Source organism: Macaca mulatta, chromosome 7, assembly GCF_049350105.2.
Source record: "Macaca mulatta isolate MMU2019108-1 chromosome 7, T2T-MMU8v2.0, whole genome shotgun sequence".
Lineage (NCBI taxonomy): Eukaryota > Metazoa > Chordata > Mammalia > Primates > Cercopithecidae > Macaca > Macaca mulatta.
Genome location: NC_133412.1, coordinates 111,111,110 through 111,131,697, shown reverse-complemented (window position 1 = coordinate 111,131,697; position 20,588 = coordinate 111,111,110).

Sequence of the window (20,588 nt, the reverse complement as noted above, 5' to 3'; positions counted from 1 at the left end):
GTTTGACTGAAATCAAATCAGGCTCACTAGATTCTCACTCTGTCATGGTGTGCATGATCCTGACTTTTTTGCATGAGCTAGCTTATCCTAACCAATATTATCTGGCATGCTATACTTCGTAAAATAAGGTTATATTCCCTTTAACGTTCAAATTAATCCACTTCGAGCTCCTCCCACTTATCCAGAGAATGTCTTACTTTTCTTGATAGTGTTTCACCTCCTTTTCATAAGAAATCATTGAAGGCCAGTGGTGTTTATTCAAACAAGAAAGGTCAATTCAGGTTATTAGTGACTTACAGAAAAGACACTGGAAAGGTTCATCAGTCCCTTGACATGAATCATTCTTAATTGTATTTGCTGATGTTGCTGCCAAAAATCAGTCTGGCAGTACTGTAGTGATCCAGGCATGAGCTACCATAGGAACTAGGTTATTTTGGTGATACTTTCTCAGGAGAGAGCAGAAAAAGGCAAATTTTCTCTTCCCAGTGTTACAACTACCTCTGGTCTCCCCACATAAAGCCTTTTAGGAAACTGGAAAAAGTCTCCCTAAGAGACTGAATCATTTGTGTTACAACCTTGCAATGACTACCCAAGAGAAAACAAGCAGGTGTAAGGGGAAAAAAGTGAAAAAGGCAGGAAAAAAGTGAAATGTGTCTCTCAAATTAACATAACCAAAGAAAGGAGAGTGGGCCATTTATTACAGCCTGAAATAAAATATCCTGCTGTGCTTGCACCTCAGGAGACTTTCCTAGCAGTACCTTCAGCTGAAAACATGAATATGCTTGTTCAGAAAAATCACAAAAGGGCTTTTTGATAAGTCCCTATGTTGACACAAAAAATTAGTTTTGGATATGGACTGGAAACATCTATTTTGATAATAGATCCTTTTATCTACCCCAACCCTCTCCACACACAAACACACATATATAAATTCCCATCTATTATGTATAACTTTGCTCCGTACAAACAGCCACAAGGAAGCTGACTCTGATACCAACTGGAACTGGCTGCAGATGATGAAACTATCCTTTCTAGCTTGTCCACATAGCCTGCCCAGGCCCACAGAGGAGAAGCCCATAACCAAGGTGTTGTCAACAGCATAGCACCTTCAGAACTACAAGGGATACAGGACATTGCCATGGATTGAGGGAAGAGAAAATGTGTAACTACATTAACCCAGGGTAAAAAGATATGATTCTTGTCTTCTGCAGTGACACACACATACACACACACACACATAAGCACACATCCACTCAGACTCTTTCCAGACCTCCTTATAATGAAAGAAATGCTGAGTTCACCATAGGCTGTGCTTTGAGCTAGCTCTCTAGGATGTTTTGACAGGCTTGTGTTAACAGTTTTAGAATTAAGAACATGACTTTTCTTCCAGTAAGTTCCACCTCAGGGGCCAGGGAGGGCTACCCCAGTACATATGATCATGTTTAATAACTTTCAAACTTAAAGGAAAATTATCAAGGGTTACAGCACCATTCTCCAACCCCACACCCCAAAGGCAATTTGACTCCTTGACAAAGTTGCCCATCTCTTTTTGGGCAACTTTTAAAATGAAGGTGTGTTAATCTGTTCTTGCATTGCTGTAAAAAAATACATGGGAGCCACCAAAGCTTACAGCTTGCACCCTCTGGAGTGGTGGGCCACACTGTACCTGGGCTTCTTTGAGCCAAGGCTGGAGACAGAGTGGCATAGATATGGGGAACAGTGTCCTGAGGCTATGCAGGTCAGCAAGGCCCTGTCCTCACTTCTGGGTTCTCTCAGAATCAGTCTAATCTCACTTTCAGATCACAGCCGTTTGAGTATTGTCAGGCAGCTACCCAGTGCTTTCCAAAGCTTTCTTTCTCCAGATTGAATATCTCTGATTGTTTCAACAATCACACATTATGGTAGGATTTTAGTAACTTAATTATTCTTTTCATCTTTACCAGACACACTTTTGGAGAGCACCAGCATGCTGAGTTTCAGGGACCATGCTTTTTGGGGTGTTTCATATAGTTGATCATCATAATAATATTAATTATAACAATTAGAAGCTAATAGCTAATATTTAATGTGTATCAGCCATATACAAGGATTGCATTGAATGACTGATGTGCTGTTACTCTCTTACTACCTACAATAGCCCTGATGCAGTTTGAGTGCTCCAGAAGCTGATGTTAGGAGAGAGTTTGGAGAATGTCTGTCAAGAATCAAAACCTGTAAGAGAAAGGGAAATTTGTGAAAGGAAGCACAATTTCCCAGAGAGAGAAATCGAATTGCAGTGTAGGCCTGACAAGGCCTCAGCCAAACCAGCAGGGGACTCTGAAGCAATTACATTGCCCAACAAAGTTGTCCCATATGGGACCCAAATGACTGATCCTTTATAAAACCCATAAACACACTGCACCATTACTGGATGCAGATTGCCCAAACATGGGAGTGATCTCGGGTAATGTGACTCTGCATCTCAGGCAGACCTTAAAGGCAAACTGATGGAGGTCATTTGCTGACTATTGTCTTTACGGCTGGGCAGGTCTTTCCTAGAAGAGGGGTCTTGTCAGTACATCTCCATTTCCACCACAAACCTATAAGGTCAATACTTTTATTTTTCCCATTTTACACATAAGGAAACAGATATAGACAGATTAAGAAATTTACCAAGATAATACAGCTTGTAACTTTAAAATGGTGAAAATATCTCTTCTGCAGTTACAATCAAAGTACATTAGATTAAATGTACTCAAAAACTGAAAATCTACTTTGTTCCCCTACACTTGCAGACAACATGCTATACATTAGAGAAGCTGCCAAGAACTGAAGTTCTGAGACTTTACCCTACTTGCAAGCTAACAAGCCTGCCCCATTTCGTGGATGTTTTAGGAGACATGATACTCTGGGGTCAGAGAAAAGGACTTGATTACTCACAGCACAGTGGACAGTATGAGCTTCATGTTCACACCAATCTCCCTCCTCCATCACCACCCTCCTCTTGGTTGTATTCAGGTGATATTAAGGCATCCTGGGGGGATACTGCACGCACAGTGGGTTTGTGTCACAGTTAAGGAACCTGGAACTTAGGAAATTCTGCTCTTTAAAGGAGATTGCTAGAATACCTCCTAATCCTTTGCCCCAAGGGAAATATTTTTATTATCCATCTTCCAAGGTTGTTTGCTATACAAACATCTTTGAAAATATAGTCCATAATAAAAATTGATGCAAGATGTGCAGAAATGCCAAGAAAATTGTCTCCCAAAAGATACAAAGAGAAAAATGACATAATCTCTGCCTTACCTCAATCTAGAGAAGGAAATAATAAAACCAAAATGTAACTATAAAACACTATATACATTTCTATAGCTGGGTAAAAGACCATGAAGCTGCAGGAATAGATAAAGGAAGAAACCAATAGCTGGTTAAGGCTAGGGAAGCCTTCATACAGTAGGTGATGTTTGAGTGTTTACTGTTTTCTAGAATTTAATCAGTTCCTAGTAACAACTGAATAAAATAGGAAAGATGATATGGTTTGGCTGTGTCCCCACCCAAATCTCATCTTGAATTCCCACATGTTATGGGAGGAACCTGGTAGGAGGTAACTGAATCATGGGGGCAAGTCTTTCTCATTCTGTTCTCATCATAATGAATAAATCTCATGAGATCTGATGATTTTAAAAAGAGGCATTCCCCTGCACAAGCTCTCTCATTTTTTGCCTGCAATTATCCGCATAAGATGTGACTTGCTCCTCCTTGCCTTCCACCATGATTGTGAGGCTTCCCCAGCCATGTAGAACTCTAAGTCCAATTAAACCTCTTTGTTTTGTAAATTGCTCAGTCTCAGGCATGTTTTCAGCAGTGTGAAAATGGACTAATACAGAAAGAAAGGTAGGATACCTCATGATCATGAAATTCACTGGCATACGAAGGATATAAGCTACTTTTGTAGTAAAAATTTGGGTTCTAAAGATTTTAAACTTTAGGCATAATGATGGTAATGGAAACATGTGCAAAACAGCCTTTAAAAGTCTAATAACCTTTCCTTCATTGCTTTCTTAGCAAATAACAGTGCCCAGTAACTAGAATATCTATATATTATGTTTGATATTCAAATTAATATATTTGAAACATTATTGCATTTCAGAATATAGATGAATAATTATACATATACAGCATGAAACATACATTTTATCCAATCTGCTGCTTTGTCTAGCAGAAGGTCATTAAGGATTATTTGTAACTTTAGAATGAATGCAATTATTTGTAAACTTTAGAATAAATGTAACAGTTACATTTGCCCCATTCAATCTTGTTTCATAAAAATCTGTGCTTTGTCTTATGTTCTCTTATATTCTATTCTCCAGAAGAGAGGTGGCCCTTAGAGTAACATCTCTGACTCCTTGAGTTTAAACTTTGGACATTTCTGAAACCTTTGGGTAAATGTACTGCTGGTTAGACTAGAGAGGGATCAGCTGCATTGATAATATGCAGTGAGATATAAGGAATAAAGGAAAAGAAAGAAAAAATAGAGAATAAAATCAGAATTGAAGTCCAAAATCTTCTCTGCAACATTTTTGAACTCCAACAGACTTCTAATGAAAAGGGACTTCTAATATAGAGACTTAAGAAGCCTATCTGCACATAAGCAATCACTCTTTTCTTTTAAACACTGAGAATGAAACCATTCCCTCTCAATATTGCACATATTTTACAAGGTGTATAAAAAGAAAAGCATGTTCGTCTGTCTGACAATAGCATCTATTCTATATACCGCAAAGCTAGTCCATAGTTTTATCTTTCCACCCTTTCCTTACCTTATGTTCTTCTCATTCCCTTCAATGCCAAAACCTCAACTTCATGGAAAGAACAGAGGCCAACGGGCATGAGCTCAATTCAACTGAAGAAATGTTTATTCACGCCTACCACATGCAGTGCTACGTTGAGTGCTGGCAATTCAAAGACACCTAAGACATAGTTTCACCTTTCAAGACGCTTGCCTTTCCATCTTCACCCTTCCTTCCATCTATGTATTTCTCTTCCTCCATATTCTTCTTTTCCCTTTCTTTCAGTCTGAGCTTGCCTGAGACTAATCCTTCCAGACAGAACTCTTCATTGCAGTCTTCCTTTACTCTTCATGTTCCTTGCTTATCATTCCACCTAATTTCACCTCTATTATTAACATCTTTTTAGTGGCTCTATCTTCTTAATATATAAATTATACTATATATAAACTATGCCTTTAGCTTTTAAAACATGCAGTCATTGATCCCTGTGTAATTACCACATTGCCCCCCTCTCTCTCTCTTTACAACTGAGCCTCTAGAATTGTCTTTGTTCATTGTCTACTTATCCACCTCCCATTCACTTCACAAAGCAATTCAGTTTGGGTTCTACATCCACCTTTCATTGGATGTCACTGTTAATATGCTTAGTGCCAATCCTCCAGATGCCCTTCAGTTTACACAAAGGATAAGTATAGTCTCCCTTCCTGTATTAGGAAATTTTTGCATTGTTGTAAAGAAATGCTTAAGGTTGGGAAATTTATAAAGAAAAGAGGTTTAATTTAATTATAGTTCTGCAGGCTCTACAGCAGCATGATGCTGACATATGCTTAGTTTCTGGGGAGACCTCAGGAAGCTTGCAATCGTGGCAGAAAGCAAAGGGGAAGCAGGCATGTCAGATGGTAAAGCAGGAGCAAGAGAGAAAGAGTTGTGGGGAGGTGCTGCATACTTTTAAAATCGTGCAAGAACGTACTTTCATGAAGACAGCACCAGACCATGAGGGATCCATCCCCATGATCAAAAATACCCCCAACCAGGCCCCACCTTCAGCATTGTGGATCACAATTCAACATGAGATTTGGGAAGGGACAAATATCCAAACTATATTATTCTACCCTTGGCCCCTCCCAAATTTCATGTCCTTCTCACATTGTAAAATACAGTCATGCCTTCCCAACAGTCTCCTAAAGTCTTGACTCATTCTAACATTAACTCAAAAGTCCAAAGTCTCATCTGAGACAAGGCAAGTCCCTTCCACCTATGAGCCTGTAGAATCAAGAACAAGTTTTTTACTTCAAAGATACAATGGGAATATAGGCATTGGGTAAAAGGGAGAAACTGGCCAAAGGAAAGGGGCTACAGGCCCAATGCAAGTTCAAAACCCAGCAGAGCACTCATTAAATCTTAAAGCTCCAAAGTAATATCCTTTAACTCCATGTTCCACATCCAGGGCACATTGATGCTAGGGGTGGGCACCCAAGGCCTTGGGCAGTTCTGTTTTCATGGTTTTGCAGGGTAAAGTTTCCAAGGCTGTTCTCACAGGATGTTGAGTGCCTTAGGCTTTTCCAGGAGCAAAGTGCAAGCTCCTGGTGATCTACCATTCTCAGGTCTGAAGGATAGTGGTCCTTTTCTTACCACTCCACTAGGCACACAGTGGGGAATCTATATAGGGCCTCCAATCCCACATTTCCTCTCTGCACTGTCCTAGTAGAGGTTCTCTTTGAGGACTCCACTCCTTCAGTAGGCTCTTGTCTGGGTACCCAGGCTTTCTCATACACCCTCTGAAACCTAGGAGGAGACTGCCAAGCCTCTTTTACTCTTGCAGTTTGAGCCTGCAGGCTTAACACAACACGAAAGCTGCCAAGACTTATGGCTTGTATTCTCCAAAGTGGCAGCTCGAGCTATACCTCGGCTCCTTTGAGCCACAGCTGGAGCTGGAGCAGCCTGGATGCAAAAAGCAGTGTCCTGAGGTTTTGCAGAGCAGCATGACCTGGCCCATGAAACCATTTAGTCCTCCTAGGCCTTTAGGAGGGGCTGCCACAAAGATCTTGAAAATATCTTCAAGGCCTTTTCCCATCACTGTCTTGGATATTAGCATTTGACTCCCTTTTAGTTATGTAAATATCTCTAGCAAGTGGTTGCTTCACAGCCTGCTTGAATTCCTCTCCCCAAAAAAGCTTTTTTTTTTTTCCTTTGCTATGTGGCAAGGCTGTAAATTTTCCAATCTTTTACATTGTGCTTCCTATTTAAATATAAATTCCAAATTCAAGTCATTTCTTTATTCCCACATCTGAATTAGGCTGCTAGAAGCAGCCAGGCCATACCTTGAATCCTTTGCTGCTTTGAAATTTCTTCCACCAGATATCCTAAACCATCACTCTGAAGTTCAAACTTCCAGAGAGCCCTAGGCCATGGACACAATGTAGCCTAGTTTGTTGCTAAGGTATGATACATGTGACCTTTGCTCCAGTTCTCAATAAGTTCTTATTTCCATCTGAGACCTCATCAGGCTGGCCTTCACTGTCCATATCACTATCAATATGTCAGTCACAACTATTTAACTGGTCTCTAAGAAGTACCAAACTTTCCCCATCTTCCTGTCTTCTTCTGTGTTGGGGAAAACAGCCCCACACCATCCAGTGGGTTCCCCGCGTCCAGCGGAGACAAAAGAGTTAGAAAGAGACAGAATAAGCATTTAAAAGGCGGGTCCAGGGGACCGGAGCATCAGAGGCTTGCTCATGGCCCAGAGCTCTTCGGCCCTGCCTAATTTAATGGTTTACAAGCTCTTTGTTCTTAGGGCAGATGGGAAGGGTAGGAAGGGATGAGGAAAAGGATTAATCACTGAAGGAGAACTCGTGAGTCATTCAATAAAATGTATAGCAGTGGCAGTTTCTGTGAATTTCCTTGAGCAAAGGCGTGAGTGTAAACTACTTAAGATCTTTAACTTATCAGGACTGAAATGGGTGGGAGTGGGTTTCAGGAGGAGTCAAGACTTTTGATTACACTCCACTGCTTCAAGGGAGTGTTATCTCCCTGAGCAACCTGTGGAATGCTACTGAGGGGTTATGCTCTCAGGGCATAAAGATATGAAGGCAATAAGGAGACTTTTCTCCTCAGAGGCCACTCATGGCACCCCATAGGTGTCTCACACAGGGGAGATCAACTCATCTGGCACCCCAGAAACTCTCTTTCCCACATTCTGAGCCTTCCAAACTCTTCCAACCACTGCCAGTCACCCAGTTCCAAAGTCACTTCCAAATTTTCAGGTATCTTTACAGCCATATTCCACTCCACAGTACCAGTTTTTTGCTATTATGTTGTTTTTGCATTGCTAGAAAAAATTTCCTGAGATTGGGTAATTTATAAAGAAAAGAGATCTAGTTGGTGCATGTTCTACAGGCTTTACAGAAAGCATGATGCTGACATTGGGTTGGCTTCGCGGGAGACCTCAGGAAGCTTATAATCATGGCAGAAGGTGATGAGGGAGCAGACACATTATATGATGAAAGTAGGAGCAAGAGAGAGTGGTGGAGGGAGATGCCCACACTTTTAAATGACCAGATTTCACAAGAACTCACCCACTATCATGAGGACAGTACTAAGTCATGAGGAATCCATCCCTATGACCCAAACACCTCCCACCAGGCCCCACCTCCAGCCCTGGGGATTATAATTCAACTTGAGATTTGGGTGGGGACAAGTATTCAAACTGTATCACTTTTTCACATGCTAGTAAGTGAGTGACTGGGAATCTGAACCCAGCCAGGCAGTTCGAGAGTCTATAGTCTTAACTGCTACATTATACTATATTTCCAATAGGAGATGCCATATTTGGCATCACGTCTCTCATAACACATCCAGGCAGTGGGATTTGTCTAGCTCTAGGCTTACTCAGAACCCTTCCAGAGATTACTTTTTTTAACTGAGATGAGAAAAAAAAAAAAAAGTGAGATAGAGAAAGCCTCAGTTACTCTATAATGGAGAAGCTGTAAGATTTTAAGCCAAGATATATTAATTACCCTGTCTGTCACTGAACTGCTGATTTATAACAGGAGAAAATGAAGCCAACATGCAGGAAGGAAACTTAAGAAACACAGAGCCCACAAGTCTTCTTGTTTCTGGTACAATTGTATACAAAACCAGCTTCTATCTTTGCTCTTAGTGAACTACCTGGTCCATAAATTCATCTCTTAATTGAAGTTGGTTTGAGTCAGAATTGTTACTTGCACACACACACACACAAAGCCCTGTTAATATTGATCTTTTTTTCTTTCACCTGCATTCAGCATTTGATATTATTGGACATTCCCCTCCTGTGTGAAATTTTCTCAATCTTGTCTCTCAAACCACTCCCATCTTCCCGGATGCTTTCTATTCTCTTCCACTGGTCCTGTAAGCGGCAGCAACACTAAAGTCTTCATTTAATCCTTTACCTTTACCTATGCCTGATCCTTGTGTCCCATGTATAGGAAGTCAACAACAGCTTATGTGCTTAAATGCTAATCATTCCTGAATTTATGTTTATAATCCTAATTGTTGTACCTTAGGTTCTCAAAGACACCTCAAACCCACACATCCAAACTGACCTCAAAAAGTGTACCTTGACCCCTCCTTCACCCCATTCAAAAATTAATTCAAAATGGAAACTTGACCTAAATGTAAAACGTAAAACTATAAAGTTTTAAAATAAAATATAAGAGAATATCCTCAAGATCTTAAGAGATGAGATTTTTTGATGACATAGAAATCAATAATTATTTAGAAAACTGAAAAATTGGGCCGAGTGCAGTGGCTCACGCCTGTAATCCCAGCACTTTGGGAGGTTGAAGCAGGCAGATCACGACGTCAAGAGTTTGAAACCAACCTGGTCAACATGGTGAAACCCTGTCTCAATTGAAAATACAAAAATTAGCCGGGCATGGTGGCATGTGCCTTTAATTCCAACTACTCAGGAGGCTGAGGCAAAAGAACTGCTTAAACCCAGGAGGTGGAGGTTACAGTGAACCGAGATCATGCCGCTGTACCCCAGCCTGGGTGACAGAGCAAGACTCCATCTCAAAAAAAAAAAAAAAAAACGGAAAAATTAAACTTCATCAAAAGTAAACACTAATTCTCATAAAAAGATATTATTAAGAAAATGAATAGAAAATTAATAAAAATTTCCTCCAAATACTGAGAGAAAATATTCATAAAACATACATCTGACAAAGACATATACAATATAGAATTTATAGAACTCAATAATAAAAAGATAAAAACCCAATAAATGAGTCAAAAACTTAAATAGGCATTTTTCAAAGGAAGATATACAAATATCATTAAGCACATGCAAAAGCGCTCAACATCACTAGTCATCACAGGCAAAATTAAACCTCAGTAAGAAAGCACTACACATCCTCTAGAATGAATAACATAAGAGATGGACCACAGTAAATGTAAGCAAAGATGTGGAGTGCCCAGAATTCACATATATTGCTGATGGAAGTGTAAAATAATACAACCACTTTGGAAAACTACTTGAAAGTGTCTTAAAAAGTTAAATACACATCTGTTTAACACAGTAATTCTACTTCTAGGTATTTACCAAACAGAAATAAAAGCATATTTTCCATACAAAGACCAATATGCAAATATTCATAGCTGCTTTATTTGTAATAGCCCCAAACTGAAAAAAATATCAGCAGGTGAATGGATCACTAATTTGTGGCATATCCATCTAAATGGAATACTGCTCAGCAATAGAAAGAAAGGAACTACTGATACAACAAAATGGATTGTCATCACAAATATTATGCTCAAAAGAATAGACACTGGAAACAAAGGAGTACATACTGAATAATTCCTTTTAAATGAAATTTTAGAAAAGGCAAAACTAATCTTAGGTGAGAAATATTAGTAGAGGTTGCCATGGTTGGAGGCATACGACTGGGAAGGGGCACAGGGGACCTGTCTGAAGAGATGGAAATGCCTTACGTCTTGGTTGTGGTGGTGGTTCACAGGTATACATAAATTTGTCAATACTTATTGAACTGCTCATTTAAAGTGGATGTGCTTTTTGTATCTAAATTACACTTCAATAAAGTTGATTTAAAGAAAATGCCACAGAGTTTAGAAAGAAATAACACCCTATGATATGAACTAATTTCATCTTTCCCACATGACTTGTCATTGACCTAAGAGGACCAAAGACCTGGAAGCTTCAGTGGGAGTGAGATCAAAAAAGAAAGCATAGGAAAGTGTATAGTTTGCTTACAACACTCTCTACCCTCCTCTGCCCCTCCTGCTGTGTTCTACCTCATCTACCAGCTGCTTCTTCTACAGGGCTCTCCAGTATCCCATGATGGTTCTTAGATGGCTGTCCATCAATCCTGCCCTGAGCAGAGGCATGGGCATGAGTCAAAATCCTACAGCTAGGATTGGTACACTTCAATAGACATATATAAACTGTACATTTAAAAGAGCTGTTAGAATTGTAACAGTGATAATTGAGGTAGGATAACAGCGATAAATGAGTAGGAGTTCAGATGAAACAAGAATCATAGAATATTGACAATTATTGAATCCGAATGATGGACAGAGGAAGGCTAATTACACAATTTGCTTATTTGGTATACGCTTAAAATTTTATATTTAAAATTGTTTAAAAAATAAGTGTGCCAACCAGAATACTGTTTGTATACTTTAGATCTTTTTTATCTTTTTGTTGCTGACTATAGTCATATTTAATATAAATAAATGAAACTTTTTCCATGCCTACACAGCTCACCTATTGTGGTCGATGCCAATTCTGGGTGTAAAAGAAAATCCTTGAGGAAGTAGCAGGGTAAATCAACACATATCTAATTACACTTTTCCCTTATTTAAAATCCTTTGGTGTCTTTAAGGAAGTTCAAACTCTAAAATAGCATTCATTACTTCTTATAATTTCCCACCTTACCTCACTTATCTTCAGCTTTATCTCACTCAATATTTGTTCATGTCATTTAGGATGAGCTTTTTGAACTGCTTTCACCTCAATGGATTTGCCATGAATGCGTACATCTTCTTTTTCTTCTTCTTCTTCTTTTTTTTTTTTTTTTTTTTGAGACAGAGTCTCACTCTTGTCACCCAGGCTGGAGTGCAATGGCACAATCTTGACTCACTGCCACCTCCCCCTACCAGGTTTAAGTGATTTTCCTGCCTCAGCCTCCAGAGCAGTTGGGATTAGGGGCACCTGCCACCATGCCCAGCTAATTTTTTTTTTTTTTTTAGTAGAGACAGGGTTTCACCATGTTGGCCAGGTTGGTCTCAAACTCCTGACTTCAGGTGATCTGCCCACCTTGGCCTCCCAAAATGCTGGGATTACAGGTGTGAGCCACCACGCCCAGCCACTTACACCTTCTTCACCTTAACATACACTAGTCTCTGCCTGGAAAGACATTCCAATACCCCCAGGTCTTCTGGCTAATTCTCATTTATTTTGAGATGCTACAGAATGTATATTGTCTTGCCAAGCTTCACATCTCACATCCACTGCACGTGTCTGTTACTCATCTGCCTTCTTCACTTGACTGTAAGCATCTTGAAGAAAGGGACTGTGCTGTTACCTTTTTATTCTCAGCACCAGCCCAATCACAGCAACTTAATAAATGTTAAGATTTTTGTTAAATTAATCAATGAATAAATGTAGACAAAATGCTAAGGCCATAGACATATCAAACAGAAAAATGAAGGCATATCATATCTAACAAGATTAGGAAGCATTAGAAAAGCTTTTTTCAATGACTTACTTGAATATATTTTAAAAATATTATAGACCCTAATAAGATCCTGCTTTAGGGAACACAGTGGTAATTGAAACAGACAATGCTCCTGACGTCATACAGATTACATTCTTTTCAAGGTACACAGACAATTAACAAATATAGAATATAGTGTCAAGTACCAATAAGCATTATAAAAAAATAAAGCAAGATCAGGGTTGGCAGGGGATTATGACTACATAAAAAAGCAATTTAAAGCTTCTCTAGGGAGGTGACATTTGAGCAGAGACCTGAACGAAGAAATGCATAGAGCCAGTTGATGATCAGGAGGAAAAACAAAGCAGAAGGACCCAAAAGTGAAAAAGCCCAGAATCAGGAATTTGGGGTACAAGGAATTCTGGTGCCAAAACTGAACATTCTATCTCTAGAAATATGTATTTTTGGGGGAGTCTTAAAGGCTTTTCTTTTTCACTATTTTTCTATTAAAAGTCAAACACCACTAGGAGCAGTGACAGTTTAAGAATTAACAAGCTGCAGAGAATGAAGCAAGGGTAAGAAGGCAAAGTGGATTGCAAAGCAGGTCCCCAAAAGGGAAGACCAAAGGGCACTAAGCCTTGCCCATGTCACTGCTGTCCCTACACTGGTTCTGGGTAGAGACAGTGATGTGTTTAGATGACCTATGTAAAGGTGAGATGGGAAGAAGGTGGTATTACTGTCTGCCTCCTCTCCTAACAATTGCACAGACCCTTTCTCTTCCCACTTCATCCAATTAGAAAATATCCTTTAAACAGCACCAGGGACAGTAAAAACAAGGATTGGTAACCTCTGGGATGGTATTAGTCACTGGAAAGAAAATTGGAAAATCAATTCTGTTTGACTTGTAGCAAATGATCCTGCTATGGCAAGGTAGGAAAAATATGGTCTTTAAGAGTCCAAGTGGCTGTTGAGTTCATAGCAGTGACTTTGCCACCGATACCACTTAGCAGTGGCAATAACTAACAAGATGGTCAATAATACGGGCTCAGGAGGCTAGGATCACTGATCCTGTGAAGTAAGAAAATGTGCAGCTCTTTCAGATACTTGGAAAAATCAACAGAGCCACAAGAGCCAGATAAAGAAGATGACAGCTCTGCCCAACAGCAGAGACATAGGAACAGAAGCCAGGAAAATGCATCACGGAAGAAAAGTGGCTTCCTGTGAACACAGGTGCAATAATCAAATTAAGCTTCCTACTTAATGTGTTAAGAGAAACATAGCTCAGCATCGAGTCCCACCACATACAAAGCATCTGATAATTCCCAAAGTGTGTTCTAACTTGTTTCATTTCATCCTTACAAGCAGTTACTTGCGTTGTCACTCATATTTTGTAGATAAGGAAACTGAGGCTCAAACTCATATTAACAAGTGGTACAACAAAAGCAGATACCTTGGTCCTCTGGTTTCCAGTCTCAGGTGGGCCTCACCCAGGACGATTCCACCAGGTGGAGAACTCTCCACCTTCTCAGTTCGTCTCTCTTCTAAACAGTTCACCCTCAGCCTTGTTTCTTTCCTCCTCTTCTGCTTTATAAGTACCCTAGCAGAGGGTTTGATGAGCTTGGGCAGTAGAATTAGACTGTCTGGGTTTAAATCCTAGTGCTACAAATTACTAACTATGTGACATTAAGCAAATTGTTTAACCTTGCTGTCTTTCTGCTTCCTCTTCTGTAAAATGAGAATTGTAATAGTACCTCATAGTGCTTAAAGCAGTGCCTATCCCATAGGAGAGCCCAGTAAAGTTTGCTATTGAAATTATATTCCTTTCCCCCGTCACACTTCACAAGCCCTTGTTGACTATCCCCTCTGTTGTCCAGTTCCTCCTTTTCCTGCTTACATTTTCTGCCCCAACCTCTTCCTCCAACACCCCACCCCAACCCTCTCACACACACACACACACCTTGCCCTCAGAAACAACTTGCTCTCTTTTTTCTCCCTTCCATGACTTCTGTGTTCTGTCTGCCAACTATACCTGCTCGCACGGCCTCCACTAACAGTGTCTAGGACGGGCCCAGCATTCCTGTACCTGTCCCTGCTGCCCTTGAAGCTGTGTGTACTGGTTGAGGCCCTGAAACTTCCTGCGGATAGATAGTTCAAAACACATTCTGTGAAACTGTTCCAGAGGGGAGAGCAGCAAGGTTTTGCTGAAAGATTGCAGAAATCAGAGAAAACAGAGATTTATAGCAGGTGCTGCTTTCTTAGAAGCCAAGGACCTGGGAATGCCTCAGGAATAACAATGAGTTCTCTCCTATCCTTACACGATTGCTTGGATGCAGGTGAAATCTATGCCAGCTGGTGTTTCAGGCTAATTAAAAGCGTGTTCACTTGCCTTATCCGTATATACTCTGCCCCTTCCTACTAACACAGGCTAGAAAAATACAGTTTTCCTTTGAATCAGTCCTCTTTTCATCAGAATAGATCTCCCTGCCCCGCCCCCACTCACCTCTCCCCCCACTCCAACACACACACACACACACACATACACACACACACACATACACACACACACACACACACACACACACACACACAGAGTCTTACCTGTCTTCAGGGCCCAGACATTCTGTATAGAAGAACCATACCATTGATGACCCAGATTATGGAAGGTGAATATTAAGTCATGACCCAGATTGGTCAGTCATGCCCAAATTGACTTTGAAAATGCCTTGATTCAATTAACTATCTTTTAAAAATCCAATTATTTTTTAAAAGATAAAACATCTAAAAAGTAAAACTACCTCACATTTCTCTCTCTATATATATACATATATATATAAATACATATATACACACATATGTGTATGTGTTTGTGTGTGTGTGTGTATGTGTGTGTGTAGTATGAAGACTTTTAAAGTACAAATCCTTGAAATTTACTCAGCTCCCTTTGCATCTTACTTCATGGATTACTGCAAAAATGAAGATGCAGACAAAATGGCAAATCTGAGAAGGGACGGACAGGCAAAATGGAGCACAACGGAGTCACTACTGCTATGTCAGTGTGGAGTCACACCTTGAGCCATAGTGTTACTTAACCATGTTCCTTGACGGCACACAATGTTATACTGTAATATAGATGTAAATATTAATATAATATAGAAGTAGGTAATATATAGTATATATATATATCATACTGTAATATAGAAATAAATATTATACTTCTGGAATTCTTGAAATAGTTCTGTCTGTGATGGCATCAGAAAAAAATCTTGAGGGCTGAGCTATTTGTCTTCCGTGCCCAGGTTCTGTGGAACCCAGCACAGTGACTTTCGTCCCTGTGAAAGCTCAACAAAACACTAGCGAAGGGTGGTGATTCCCAGTTATATAAAGATCTTTGATGATGATAGGTACACAGGGGTTTCCAACTCAAATAGTGCAAAAGCGAGGAAACAATCATAAACATAAGTGAAGTGGGCCAGGTAGAACTACAACAAGCTGGAGTGCTCACAGCCCTTATAAGGGCAGGGTTGCTATCTGTAGCTGATTGTTGCTATGTGGAAATGCAAGCCTAAAGCACCAAATACTCTGCTTTTCTAAAAGAAGTGGAAATAGCCTGTAACTGTCAAAACTAATTCAACTTTTTAAAAAATCTCCAGGCAGCTCAAACAAAACCTATCTATAGGCCCCCAATTTGCAACCTCCTACCATAAAAGGTCCATGAGCTTGGTTTAATGCAGGGTGAAGTTATCACCTTGGCATCTCTATTTGTCTATCCATATGATAGAGATAACTATAATACCTTTCTCATAGCATTGTTTGAGAAATTAAATGTGTTACTACATGGTAAGCATTTGCACTGTCTCATATTATGCATTTTTATTATTAAAAATTATATTTTATAAATTTGCCTAAATCCATCTGAATGCAGTATGATTGAATTGAAATATGTAGTCTATAAGTCATAATTCCCACGTTTGATTGCATAATCTCAATAAAGAACCTCACCAAATCCCTCAAGCTATATTAAACATGATCCGTCCTATCACATTCACAACTTGTGACAATAGAATCTGAGGCAGAGAGAAGTCAATTTGTTGTCCAGGTTTGCAAAGATTCTCTGGCAATATAGGAAGTGTCTCCTTGTCTCAGTCACAAGTATCCTGTAAATTGGAATGGCCTCTACCATTGATTTTTATGATCACTAGGTTTTCTTTGTGGTTCTCCATGCTTTGACCATATCAAAAAAAAAAAAAAACAAGGTTTATAAAGACATGGATAAACTTTACCCTCTAAAAAGGCTTTAGTTGTGGGTAGACTATTTGTACTCAGGTTTGTATCTTTCAAGCTAATTTGTAGAGCTTCACTAAGGAATCCCACTAAGCATCACTTAACACATTTTCAAACTGAATCTGACAAAAGTAAACATCTTTGAAAAATAGAAGCACAGGTATTCCAGTACAATAGCCCCTTGGTCCCCAAAGTGTGGTCCTGGGGCAGCAGTAGCAGCATTAGCTGGGTGCTTTTCAGACATGCAGAATCTTAGGCCTCACCCCAGACATACCGAATTGGAATCTTCACTCCCAGGTGATTTATGTGTGCATTACATTTGAAAAACACTACTAGCCAACTAATCTCTATAATCTCCTGCAGCTCGTGTGTGACCAAGGAAAGGAATAGCAAAAAGGGTTCACTTTACATTTTACAGGGAAGGCTTTTACTATTTGTTAACTCACTTGAGGGACATAAACTGTCAAAAGCCAGCCCTCAGCATTTGTTTAATTATACTCCTCCAATGAGCCTAATTAAATATGACTTCCACAGAATGACTTCCACAGAAGTCATTTAATTGCACACCTCCAATGAAAATTCCAAAGAAACATGTAAGTTTGTCTTGGACCCAGGCCCTGTTTGCTGAGACTTGCTTTCAGCTGAGACTGACCAGTGCATTATTGCCAGTCAACATGGCCGCTGAGACCTGCTGCCCATTTGTCCGAGGACAGCCAGTGAGAATATCCCTGTGTTGGTGTGGCTACATAATCAGAGAAAGGTGCTAAGTCCAATAGACCAGTAAATATCTTATCATTGGCAGCCTTGCTCATTCACAATGGATGACAGAAGCAAGTAGGTACTCCATGCTTTTGCAAAAATGAGGAAAGGTAGGAAAGAAAGGAGAGAGGATGAGAAGAAGGGAGGAAGGAAATAAAGAAGGAAATAAAAACATTATCAGGATATTTCTTTACAACTCCCATTTCCATCCTTCTTTTTTTCTAGCTATTGAAAAGCCAGTGCTTCTACAAGTCACCTTAGGCTAATGATAGAGCAAGAAAGAGGTACTCTGTCAATGACTCTACTAGAGGTAGGTGAGGGGAGACACAGGGTTTGATAATCTGTAGACCCACTTCACAGGTGGGAAAACTCTGCCAAGCTTATTCCTTCACCTTGATTAGACCCAAGGCAGGCAAGCTCTGTTCCTTTAGTGAGGCTATCCACTTCTAGCCTTGTGTTCAGGCAAGGAAAGGGTGGGTGTGGGTTCATAGTTTGGCTTCCACAACCAGATCCATCCTGCACTGTCCTGTCCAGTGGACTGTATATCAGTCAACACTCAGTAGGCAGGATAGCATACGACCAGCTATCGGCATAGCTCAGTGGCTCTCACTGTAAGCAGTGTGCTAAAATCCACCTTCTAGAAGAGACAGGTTTATAAAATCAGCTCATCTATGTTTTAAAAAGTGTCTTAAATTTTGCTCTAAATTTTCTGATTTTGTAGGTAAAACAGATACTCCTGAAAAACAGTATGTGTGTGTATGTGCACTACTTGTTTAAAGAAATCTCTTAGAGATTTGGCCGAAAGGCAGTTTACTGGGAACTTATCCAGCCATGCTGTATCTGGGCTAAAGTACATTGGTTTCATTCTTCAAGTTCTTCAGGTGTCACAGCACTCAACAAACAAATATTTAAAAATACCTTCTATGTGTTTGTCATTGTGCCAATTAACCTGAACCAAGTTGCTCATAATGATAGGAAGAATTAATTAGTCATGTTAATATTATGTTATTATGGGATCAGTATAGGAGTATTTGCATAATACTAGTTCAGTATAGGACACATGCAAACATATTAAAAACTAAAAACATGTTCTAACTGTGAGTAATTTTTCTTTTACTAATTGAGCTTTCAGAAACATTTCCACAGAAGTCATTGTCTCTATACCGTAAGTTATTTAAATTGAAGAAAAGCTATTATTTGTCAGCTCAGCAGGACCTCAGAAAGCATCACTCTTTTGCAGGAAAGCCAAGGCTTCCTCTCTCTGGGACTTAGAGAGCAGAATGTCAAGGTCTCCAGAGAACCTCATCCATGAACCATTGTTTCTTCCATCATTTTTCAAAGCAACTATTTTAGGTGATTTCTTACCTGAGCATGAGGAGGGGGCCTCATTCACAGACCGCTAAGAAGCAAGCACCAGGAGCAAGGATCCCCCTTCAGCTCTGCCTGACCAATTATCCCATATCGTAGCCCCTTTGATTTCTCTTTGACATACAACACAATTTAAAACTGTTTTATTTACGTGTCCATTTATTTACTTAGTAACTGCTACCTTCCCCCTGCTCTCTAGCCTCCAGTGAAAGCTCCAGGAAGTGAAGAATCACACCTCTTTTTCCCTTCTTTTTATCTCCAATGCTTACCTCAGTGTCCAGTCTACAATAAGAAGTCAATAAATAGTTTTGAGTTTTAAAAATGATGGCTGTTTTGCCAAAGCAAATCAGTGCCAAAGAAAAGGCAAGGCTGTGCCCAGCCTCGGCATTTGTCTTCCTCCTGCTGTCTAGCTTAGTATTGTGGGGGACACAGGTATTCATCAGAGAGTATTTCCATCTTGTCATGAAACACTACCTTGTAATCCAGTAACTATCACTGCAGTTAAAGCTGAGAAACCAAAAGATTTCAAATAGGAAAAACTCCCCAAAAGGATATCATTATCAAATGCATTTGCCAAACATTTCTCGTGATTAGCACATTGTTTATGGTTTGGGAAGAGCCTGAAAAGAGCAACTCTTTCTTACTATCATAAAACATCACAGCATTCCCTTTTAGGCGGAGTCTATGTTATCCAATCTGCAAATGACTGGAGCATCAAGGTCAGATTCCAAGGTAAGTCCTAAAACACTTCTCTGGAAACAAGGAACCTGAGCCTTATGTACTTGGTGGCTCTAGCCGCCAGCTCAGCCCCTGGTGTACAGTGCATGCTGAGCAACATGCCTGTTACTGAACAAAGTAACAAGTGTTTTCCTAATTCCTGAATGTATAAATAATTCTTAAATGCCTATGAGTGAAAATAACAGGGGGAAGATACAATCTAATAAATGCAACAAAAAACTTTTAATACATGGGATGTAAGGAACAAAAGTTGAGTCAAAAAGTTTGATAATCACATCTACAACTGAATTAGAGGACTTTTTAAATCCTATCAAATTGATGATATATAAAGACATACCAAAAAATGTGAATCTATGTACTCTCACATACTCCTTTGAAGCCTTGAATTTTTTTTAAAATAAACTACTGAGTGTCATTTCTCACAGTGGATCAAATTTAGCCTATGTTTTCATTCCTAGATTCTAAACGGAAAGAAATGCTTTAGGAATCTATTTTTTTTCCCACTCTTCCCGGGCCCTGGTTTTCTGGTTCTCTCTAGGCTGGGTTACTCCTATAGCGAAAGAACAAATTTGTCATGCTCTGTACAGTAAAGGGTTAAGTATTTCAGATAGTACCAGTGGATTTATTAATATATTGAATGTAAAAGGTATAAAAACTCTTTAGAAAATATGTTTAAGTGAAATCCCATTAGTGTGCTAAAAGGAAAATATACTGGATGAACAAAAAAATCACTAAAAAAGAAAATAATAATAATGAATGGTGGTCCTGACTCCCTCATTTACCAGCAGTAAAATGAACTAACATTCCAGAACGATATCTGATTAACTAAGCCACTGAATTGGAGAGGTAACTAGCAGAACCCACTGGTGTGGTATGGCTACTCCATTGTAGAGCTTTTTATTCTCTCTGTGACTTTGAAGGTAGACAAGAAGTTAAATATTACCACATCCTTCAACAC